This window comes from Trachypithecus francoisi, unplaced genomic scaffold (assembly GCF_009764315.1).
Source record: "Trachypithecus francoisi isolate TF-2019V2 unplaced genomic scaffold, Tfra_2.0 Lachesis_group11, whole genome shotgun sequence".
In the NCBI taxonomy this organism is placed as follows: Eukaryota; Metazoa; Chordata; class Mammalia; order Primates; family Cercopithecidae; genus Trachypithecus; species Trachypithecus francoisi.
The window spans coordinates 31429924-31440854 of record NW_022681456.1 but is presented as its reverse complement, the minus strand read 5'-3'; the positions used below and the strand labels follow the sequence as shown (position 1 = coordinate 31440854).

The 10931-nt window shown below is 43.7% G+C and overlaps 1 pseudogene; it reads left to right on the top strand.

The window, feature by feature from the left end:
- The first annotated feature begins 2906 nt into the window (after positions 1-2906).
- LOC117090980 lies at positions 2907-3738 on the top strand (annotated as a pseudogene).
- The last annotated feature ends 7193 nt before the right edge of the window (positions 3739-10931 follow it).

The following is a 10931-nucleotide window of genomic DNA, read 5'->3' as shown; positions in this document are numbered from 1 at the left end:
TTCCTTTTTCTCTTGAATTGCTTGGCACCATTTTGAGAATCAACTGATCTTATATTTATCAATCTATTTTTGTTCTATTGAACTTCATATCTTTCCTTACACCAATACTACACTGCCCTGATTACTGTGAGAAAGCTATCAGTGATAAACATTCTCAATTTTTGCTTATCTGAAATAACTTGGTTTTGCCCTTACTTTCAAAAGATAGTTTTCTTTAAAGTCTTTGAAGATATTTGAAGATCTTATTCCATACTCTTCTAGCATCCATTTGCTTTTGAGAAGTCAGTAGTCAGTTGTAGGTGACCTGTCTCTCTGATTGTTTTTAAAGTTTTTTCTTCATATATATATATATATATATATACACACACACACACACACACACACACATACATATGTGTGTGTGTGTGTATATACATAGAGGGAGAGAGAGAGAGATAGAGAGATAAGATCTAACTGTGTTGCCCAGGCTGGTCTTGAATCCTTGGCCTCAAGCAATCCTGACTTGGCCTCCCAAAGTCCTGGGATTACAAGCATGAGCCACTGCACCCAGCCTGTCAACTTTTAAAATACTGCTATTTATACCTTGTTTTATTTATCCTGCTAGCTATACATGTGTTTCTTATATTTACATTTGTAAAATTACATTTTTATCAGGTTTAGAAGCCATTATTTGTTCAAATATTGCCTTTCTTCTCTCAGTCTATTCTCTCCGTCTCAGTCTCCATTAATACATATTAGTTCTTCCTTTCCTCCATACCTCTTTATCTTTTTTCATATTTTCCATTGGTTTCTTTGTGCTCTGTTCCATATAATTTCTTCAGGTTTATATCCAGTTTAATTCTCTCTTTGGCTATGTCTAATTTATTGTTTGATCCATCCACTGTAAATTTTGTCAATATATACATTTGACAAAATATACATAAATATATGTAATAAATATAGAAATATAAATATATATTTTAAAAATATAAATATAAATATTGTAAATATAAATATAATAAATATGATATAAATATAAATATATAATAAATATAATACATAAATATACATATACATACAAAATATGGGCTTTTTTTAGATAGTATCTCACTTTGTTGCCCAGGCTGGAGTGCAGTGGCACAATTATGGCTCACTGCAGCCCTGATCTCCTGGACTCAAGCAATCCTCCCACCCCAGCCTCCTGAGTAGCTGGGATTACAGGTGCACTCCACCACACCCAGCTAATTTTTCAATTTTTTGTAGAGACAGGTTCTCCCTATGTTGCCCAGGCTCATCTCAAACTCCTGGGCTCAAGGAGTTTGAGCCTTGACCTCCTTCAGCCTTGGCCTCCCAAAGAGATAAGATTACAGATATGAGCCACCACACCCAGCCAATTGTATATTTTTATTTCCAGAAGCTGTGTTTGATTCCTTTAAAATATTTCTAAACATTTTATAAGATGCTTTTTTCCTTGCTCATTTCTGTGATTCCATCCTTTATTTCTTTAAATTATTTTATTCTTCAATATTTTTTACTTTGTGTATGTGTATTCAATATCTGAAGTCTTTGTGGGTCTACATTTGCTTTTATTGTTGCTATTGACTTTTATTATATTGGCTTGTTACCTTATTTATTTGTTTGCCTTTTTTTCTTTTTTTGAGATAGGGTCTCGCTCTGTGGCTCAGGCTGGAGTGCAGTGGCGTTGATCTTGGCTCATTGCAACCTCTGCCTCCCAGGTTCAAGCAATTCTCCTGCCTCAACCTTCAGAATAGCTGGGTCTACAGGCATGTGCCACCACACCCGGCTAATTTTTGTATTTTTAGTAGAGACGGGGTTTTACCATGTGGGCTAGGCTGGTCTCGAACTCCTGACCTCAGGTTTTCCACCCACCTTGGCCTCTCAAAGTGCTGAGATTACAATCATGAGCCATCGCGCCCAGCTACCTTATTTATTTGGAAGAGCGGTTTCAGAGTTCATTTTCGGTTGATTTCATTCTGAGTGACCTTTGGTAACTATATAAAGATGTGGATATTGCCACTCCACCCTTCATCCCAGAAGATTTAATTGCTTTCTTGTGCTGGGAACAAGGTTTGTTAACAATGTTACATGGTCTTAGATCCGATCTCTTTGAGAATCCCTGCTCAGTGTGAAATTCTCAGATTTCATTATTTCACCTTGACCCTGACCCCAAGTCTACTTTGCTAATAGTTTGCAGTGATTATTTTGGAATGTTCCCATGGGACAATCTCATTTCTTACATGTCCTTGCTACTTACTGTTCCCTGTATTAGCCTTAACTCACTTTTAAGGATCTTAGGGAACTTCTGAGACCTTCTTTACAGCCATTCAAATAAATTAAATAATCTCTTTGGCCTAATGTTTTTTTTTTTTTTTTTTTTTTTTTGAGATGGAGTCGTGCACTGTCACCTGGGCCGGAGTGCAGTGGCACAATCTCAGCTTACTGCAACCTCTGCCTCTGGGATTGAAGCAATTCTCCTGCCTCAGCTTCCCGAGTAGCTGGAATTACAGGCGCCCACTATAATGCCGGGCTAATTTTTTGTAGTTTTAGTAGAGATGGGGTTTCACTATGTTGGCCAGGCTGGCCTGGAACTCCTGACATCGTGATCCAGCCGCCTCGGCCTCCCAAAGTGCTGGCATTACAGGCGTGAGCCACCGAGCCCAGCCTCTTTGGGCTAAATGTTAACACACTTACGAGACATTTACATTTTTTCCTTTGTGAATTTCTTGAGTTGTGTAATTTATGATTTTTCTCAATGTTCTGTACTTCGTATTTTCCATCTAGTCTCGAATGTTTCGTAAGCATGATTTCAGGCCCTCCCTATAAGCCGCACTTGGGGATGTCCCGGGCCACGACTCTTCCTTCCACGCCGCCTGGGCCAGGAAGCGCCTCTCCAATGGGGGTGATGGATGCCCAGATTGCACGACCACTTCTGGTGCTGCTCCTGAGCGCACAGTGCGAGACGCTGAGGCCCTCAGTGAGCCGGGGCCGCAGGGCCGGCTGCCAAGGTTGGGGATATGATCAACACCTCCGTCTCCGGCCCCTCCCTGCTGGCGGTCTGTGGGGCCCTGGACACTGCCCCTGCCCCCGGGGGCCGCAGCGCTAGGATGAGCAGCCCCAGGCCCGGAGGCCTCCACACCAGCACCTGGCATCATTGCCTGGTGCAGAGGAGCTTCGTGCTCTTCTCAGCAGGGGCGGTCCTAGCCCTGGTGGTTTACCTGCTGCAGATCCAGAAGAATGTCACCCTCTTCCCAGAGGGGGTGATCGCCACCATCTTTTTCTCTGCCTGATAGGTCCCTCCCTGCTGCAGGACAGCAGCTGCTGTTGTTGATTTACTGTACCCTTGTATCGACAGTCACCTCGGAGAACCCCACAAATTTAAGAGAGTGGGCCAGCGTCATGCGCTGCATAGCAGCTTTTGTTGACATTAACCAAGCCAGTGCCAAATTGGATTTTGTCAATAAAGTCCAGCTGTCCTTGACTTTAACAGCTCTGTCTTAGGGCTTTTGGTGGACATTTGATGGTTCAAGAAGTGGCCTGGAGCTTGGGATCACCATAGCCTTTCTAGCTACTCTGATCAGTCAGTTTCCGTTTGTAATGGTGTGTATGAGTACACATCCCCAGGTTTCCTCTATGTTCGTTCTTGGTTCCCACGTATAATCTTTCTCAGGGGGTATCACAGTGGGAAGCATATGACGACAGTTAGCTATGGGTGTCCCTGAAAAGCCACATAGTGATTGAGTCTTCAAAACCACCGATTCTGAAGAGTAGGTAAGATTTGGGAAGAAAATCTGATTGTGGATTATGACAAAAATTATCTTTTTTGTTAAATAATCTATTTAGATTGAGCTGACTGCACAAATGACTCATGGAAAAAGATGTTCAACGGTGAAGTGGAGAAAATAACTACTTACCTTGAAGTCCTACCTTGACTGACTGCGCTAGTGCCTCTCTGTGCCCTGGAACATTCTGCCAAGGTTGTGTAGGTTCAGGCAGGTGGCAGTTTCCTGAGTGTTAGATTTCATTCATGATTAAAACAAGATGCCATATTCCAAAACCTTGAACTAAGACTTAATTACCAACTATGAGTTTTCTATCACTGCCCAAAGGAGATGGGTTGGTGGTGCTTAACAAAGATGAAGTATGGCATAATAGGAATAATATTTATCCAAATTTTTTTTTTTTTTTTTTTTTTTTTTTTTGAGACGGAGTCTCGCTCTGTCGCCCAGGCTGGAGTGCAGTGGCCGGATCTCAGCTCACTGCAAGCTCCGCCTCCCAGGTTTACGCCACTCTCTCGCCTCAGCCTCCCAAGTAGCTGGGACTACAGGCGCCCGCCATCTCACCCGGCTAATTTTTTTTGTGTTTTTTTAGTAGAGACGGGGTTTCACCGTGTTAGCCAGGATGGTCTCGATCTCCTGACCTCGTGATCCGCCCGTCTCGGCCTCCCAAAGTGCTGGGATTACAGGCTTGAGCCACCGCGCCCGGCCTATCCAAAATATTTTTAAAAATAATTTTATGTGGCTAGGTGCAGTGGCTCATGCCCATAGTCCTAGCACTTTGGGAGGCCGAGGCAGGTGGATTGCCTGAGGTTAGGAGTTCGAGACCAGCCTGGCCAACATGGTGAAACCCCGTCTCTAAGAAAAATTCAAAAATTAGCCGGGCATGGTAGTGGGCACCTGTAATCCCAGCTACTTGGGAGGCTGAGGTGGGAGAATCACTTGAACCTGGGAGGTGGAAGTTGCGGTGAGCTGAGGTTGTGCCATTGCATTCCAGCCTATGCAACAAGAGCCAAACTCTGTCTCAAAAAAAAAAAAAAAAAAAAGTTTGTGTTGAAGAAGGAGAAGGAGAAAGAGAGGAAGAGGAAGAGGAAGGAGAAGAAGAAGAAGAGAGGAGGAGGAGGAGGAAGAAAAGAAGCAGCAGTGAGTATAGAAAGGTCCTGCAGTGAGTATCGAAAGTAGAGTTGCAGTGTGGCCACACTTCATGATGTCTCTCGTTCATGCTATGGTGATGTGCTTACATGGTCACATGTGTACGTATCACCAGTGAATCAACTGTGCTTTTCATTCCACCCACGGAAGTTTGTATAGACAATCTTAGTGAGCAAAAGGCAATGAAAAGTCATGGTTCTACACTGTGATATATTGGAATTTTCACCCCAGTTTATGAAGTTTATTTTCAAATCCATAATCATCTAAGAATGAATACCTATCTGCCATGTATTTCAATCTTAGTGGGCCAAAATGGTTTCTTTGTTACTCCAGAAGGGAGATGACTGTTTTTTTTCCACAGCCTTATGGAATTTGCAATCTGTGATTGCTTTGTAAAAAGGAGAGTGCGTATGTCACTGCATTAAACATGTGGTGTTTCCAAATATTCCATGATATTGGTGAGCACAATGGTGAGCACAATTTAATGGCATAGACCATACTAGACCTAATTTGCAAGTATTGGATCTTAAACTTCAAGTGCAATGTATATGAAAACCAAGCTGAGCTTTGTAGCTCTTAAATAGTTATTTATTTTTTTAACGCGTGAGATGTTCAAGAGAAGGATTCTCCATTACTTTCAGTGCTGCATGGAGGAAACTCAGCAATGGTTTCTTTCAGTTGTGAAGTTCCTTTCGTGTTATACCCTCCACTGAACCCTCCACCTTTGAAGTACTCCAGTTTTGTGGGTTTGTTAATTTTTACCTACAAATTTACCTTGTTGTATTTTGCAATTTAAATGTTTTTGGTTTGTTTTAAAATCTGAGAAAGTGGCCTGATTAAAAAACTCATTTTACATAGAAGTCACCAGTCAGTAGGACAAAAACTTAGACTAACTTGCCTATGAGTGTTGATCTGTGTATTTGGTTTCATGTATGTGATGATCCTTTTTGGGGTTGTTTTTTGCTTTGTTTCGAGGGATCTTGGAGTAAATTTCAGGTTCCTGAAGCTAATTTGTTTTAGAGGAATTTTGTTTTAAAAAATAAGATTATTGGCTGGGTGTGGTGGCTCACGCCTGTAATCCCAGCACTTTGGGAGGCTGAGGTGGCTGGATCACGTGGTCAGGAGATCAAGACCATCCTGGTTAACACGGTGAAACCCCGTCTCTATTGAAAATACAAAAAAATTAGCTGGGCGTCGTGGTGGGCACCTGTGGTCCCAGCTACTCAGGAGGCTGAGGCAGGAGAATGGCGTGAAGCCAGGAGGCGGAGCTTGCAGTGCGCCAAGATCCCACCACTGCGCTCCAGCCTGGATGATAGAGGGACACTCCATCTCAAAAAAAAAAAAAAAGATCATTCTGAACTTTGGATTGGTCTTTTATGCATTTTCTGAAAATGAAAACAATTAATTAGTTATGTGAAAAAAATTTCCAATTAAGAAGTCAGGATTTTATGAAAAACCAGAAGTTAGTAGATGAAGGCAGTAAGTGAATCTTTAAAACATACTGGATCATGCACAAACAATGTCTTTTTCTCTTAAACTGGAAATAAATCTATATCTGTTAGAAATAATGTAGACTAAGAAATGTAAATTTGGCCAGGCATGGTGGTTCACACTTGTAATCCCAGCACTTTGGGAGGCCAAGGCAGGTGGATTGCCTGACCTCAGGTTCGAGACTAGCCTGGCCAACGTGGTGAAACCCCATCTCTACTAAAAATAGAAAAATTAGCTGGGCATGGTGGCATGCTCCTGTAATCCCAGCTACTAGAGAGGCTGAGGCAGGAGAATCGCTTGAACATGGGAGGTGGAGGTTGCAGTGAGCTGAGATCGTACCACTGTACTGCAACCTGGGTTACAGAGCAAGACTCCATCTCAAAAAAAAAAAAAAAGAAAAAGAAAAAGAAAATCCAAAACCAATTAAAGCTTTATTTTGAAGAATGACAAATCTAGATTCTATTTTTTTTTTTTTTTTTTTTGAGACGGAGTCTTGCTCTGTCGCCCAGGCTGGAGTGCAGTGGCCGGATCTCAGCTCACTGCAAGCTCCGCCTCCCGGGTTCACGCTATTCTCCTGCCTCAGCCTCCGGAGTAGCTGGGACTACAGGCGCCCGCCACCTCGCCCGGCTAGTTTTTTTTTTTGTATTTTTTTAGTAGAGACGGGGTTTCACCGTGTTAGCCAGGAGGGTCTCAATCTCCTGACCTCGTGATCCGCCCGTCTCGGCCTCCCAAAGTGCTGGGATTACAGGCTTGAGCCACCGCGCCCGGCCTAGATTCTATTTTTTAAAATTTGTGTTTTTGTGGCTTGTTTTGAGACAGGGTCTCACTCTGTCACCCAGGCTGGGATGCAGTGGTTTGATCTCAGCTCACTGGAACCTTTGCCTCCTAAGCTCCAGCGATCCTGCCATCTCAGCCTCCCAAATAGCTAGGAATACAGGCATGTGCCTCCATGCTCCGCTAATTTCTTGTGTGTGTGTGTGTGTGTGGTGTGTGGTGCGTGTTTATTTTTCTAGAGATGGGGTCTCACTGTGTCACCCAGCCTGGTCTGGAACTCTTGGGCTCAAGCGATCTGCCCACCTGGGCTTCCCAAAGTGCTAGGCTTATAGGCATGAGCCACCACACCCAGCCCTGAAAAAATGTTTGAAACTCATGTATGTTTAAGTGTGTGATGTATCTGTTATTAAATTAAACACTAAAAGACAAAGACAAACAACACATGGTAATGCCTCAGGACTCCAAATCTCAGTGTCAACTCAGCCCGTGTTGAATGGTCCTTGAATGCCTCTGGGTATTCTTCTTTCCCCAGTGCCCAGCTACTTCAGTAAATGACCACTGGTCTTTTTGATAAAGGACTGAAAATCATTACAGAATATACTCAAGATGATGTTTCAGGGTTCTTTATTCTGGTGAACTGGCCACCTCTTCAGTCCCGCAGTACCAGGTCTGAAAAGTGACTTTGGTTCAACATCAGGGCAAGATATCCTGATTTTCTTTTGGGTGACCACTCCCAATTTTGTCAAATGCAGTTGATTAACCATTATACACCTATTGCTAAGCCCAGGGACTGACACATAGTAAGTACTCAAAAATATTTGTTGAGTGAATGAATGATGCTTGGAATTTCAGAGACATAAAAGTTTAGGGTGGTATACAAAACCTCAATCAATCAGTGATTATTGGCCGGGCGCGGTGGCTCAAGCCTGTAATCCCAGCACTTTGGGAGGCCGAGACGGGCGGATCACGAGGTCAGGAGATCGAGACCATCCTGGCTAATACGGTGAAACCCGTCTCTACTAAAAAATACAAAAACTAGCCGGGCGACGAGGCGGGCGCCTGTAGTCCCAGCTACTCGGGAGGCTGAGACAGAGAATGGCGTGAACCCGGGAGGCGGAGTTGCAGTGAGCTGAGAGCCGGCCACTGCACTCCAGCCTGGTGGCAGAGCAAGACTCCGTCTCAAAAAAAAAAAAAAAAAAAAATCAGTGATTATTGAAATGTTTATTGTTTCATTAAGTATTCTACTTGACCTACAGGAAAACATAGAGACCTACAGGGAAACATAAAAAACATAGCCTCTGGAATCAATCAGTGTGATTTGATATCAAGTCTCGTCTTATCATTTCTAAGTCTCAGTTTCCTCATGTGTAAAGTGGGTATAATAATAACTTACAAGGCTGCTGTGTGGATCACATGAGATAATGCACATAAAGATCTCATCACGGTGCCTGATACATAGCAAGTGTTATAAGGCTAAAATTTTATTTATTCATTTTGTTATTTTATTATTATTAGTTTTTGAGACAGTGTTCCTCCGTCACCCAGGCTGAAGTGCAGTGGTGTGATCTCAGCTCACTGAAACCTCGGCTTCCCGGGTTCAAGCGATTCTCCTGCCTCAGCCTTCTGAGTAGCTGGGATCACAGGCCTGCACCCCCATGACCAACCAATTTTTTTTTTTGAGATGGAGTTTCGCTCTTTGTTGCCCAGGCTGGAGTACAGCGGTGCAATCTCCGCTCACTGCAACCTCTGCCTCCCAGGTTCTCAGCCTCCTGAGTAGCTGGGATTACAAGCTCCCACCACCACGCCCAGCTCATTTTTGTATTTTTAGTGAGGCAGGGTCTCACCACATTGGCTAGGCTGGTCTCGAACTCCTGACCTCAGGTGAGGCACCTGCCTTGGCCTCCCAAAGTGCTGGGATTACAGGTGTGAGCCACCACGCCTGGCCAATTTTTTTTATATTTTTAGTAGAGACAGGTTTGGCCATGTTGGCCCGGCTGGTCTCGAACTCCTGGCCTCAAGTGATCCACCTGCCTTCGCCTCCCAAAATACTGGGATTAATAGGTATGAGCCACCATGCTTGGCGTAAGGTTAAAAATTTAAATACTACAACTCACATATGCCACAACCGTTACTCCTTTGTCTCTGCTTATAATTGATCTAAACATTCTCACTAAACTCCACCCTGTTTGGTTGGAGGGAGGAGGGAGGCAGAGAAGTAGGATGCCACAGGAGTTAAACTTGTCAGATGAGGGTCCCTCAGTCTCTGCAAGATTGTTAAGACCATCTCCTGCTGGGTAAATATTAAATAATCTAATATTTAACTCCACATCAGAGCCATTTCATCCTTCTTTCTCTTATTTTTCAAGGTGTCAGGGTTCCATGGGCAAGCCATGTGTGCTCTTGGCAGGAAGAGGGAGCCCTTTTATCCATAAATGAGTCTCTCCATAGGCTTTGGAATCCTTGTGAGCTTCAAGGTTTTTGCTCAACTTAGTATTGATACCCTGGTTATGCTCAGCCACTAGGATACTGGGGACATTTGCTGCTGGAGTGTGTGGTATGACTATTGGTCTGTCCTCTTGGTTGGCGTATATTAGTCTGTTCTTGCACTGCTAATAAAGACATACCTGAGACTGGGTAATTTATAAAGGAAAGAGGTTTAATTGACACAGTTTCACATGGCTGGGAGGCCTCACTATCATGGCGGTAGGCGAATGAGGAGCAAAGCCATGTCTTACATGGTGGCAGGCAAGAGAGCTTGTTCAGGAAAACTGTCCTTTATAAAACCATCAGATCTTGAGAGACTTATTCACTACCACAGGAACAGTATGGGTGAAAATGCCCATGATTCAATTATCTCCACCTGTCCCTGCCCTTGACATCTGGGGATTATTACAATTCAAGCTGAGATTTGGGTTAGGACACAGCCAAACCATATCAGTTGTGGTAGGGCCCACTGATCTACAAATATGACTTGACCTCACCTTTGCATCCCTTCAAGACTCAGCCACTGTCTCCCTCAGACATGTGGCAGAAGTTATCAGGTCCCTGTCTACCCAATTCCTCATGGTGACCCAATGGCAGGTCACACTCCATTACCTTTCAGTTCCCCAAAAAGGATGCTGGAAAGGGGACTTTTGACTCTCTTCTGAGTCATCAAGGGAGGTCTGCACTAATTAGGCTACCGTTACATCACTGTAGGCCTAGGTGCACTCTGCAGTGGTGTTCTCTCCATTTCAAAACAAGAAGTCAGGCTAAATCTGTCTTTACATATATTTTCTCCCCTCAACATAAACTGGGTTTTCCCTTTTCTAATCAATTACTGATGCAGGATGTTTTACTCCTTAGCGCAGCTAGGTCTGAGTCCTCATCTCACCACCAGGAAGAATTAGGCATGCAGACACTTGAAGAGTGAGAGGAGTAGAATTTATTAAGTGAAAGGAAAGCTCTCAGCAAAACAAGGGGACTTGAAAGCAGGTTACTGGTTGCCCCTTTCACAGTTGAATACCAAGGCTTAAGGCATGAATTTCTGGTGACTCCACCCTGTCTTCCCAGTGCTCATGAAGGCCCTTGGACTGAGCAGCTCCACATTGATTTATTTCCCTTACCGCGTATGTGTTAAGGAACGGAATTTTCCACTGCAGGCATGTTTAGGCAAACTCCCTGTGCAAGTTCCCTTATCTGAGCAAAACATCTGGTGTAAGTACTTGTGGGGTGGGTGGGAGTTTCTCCTGGGACCCTTCC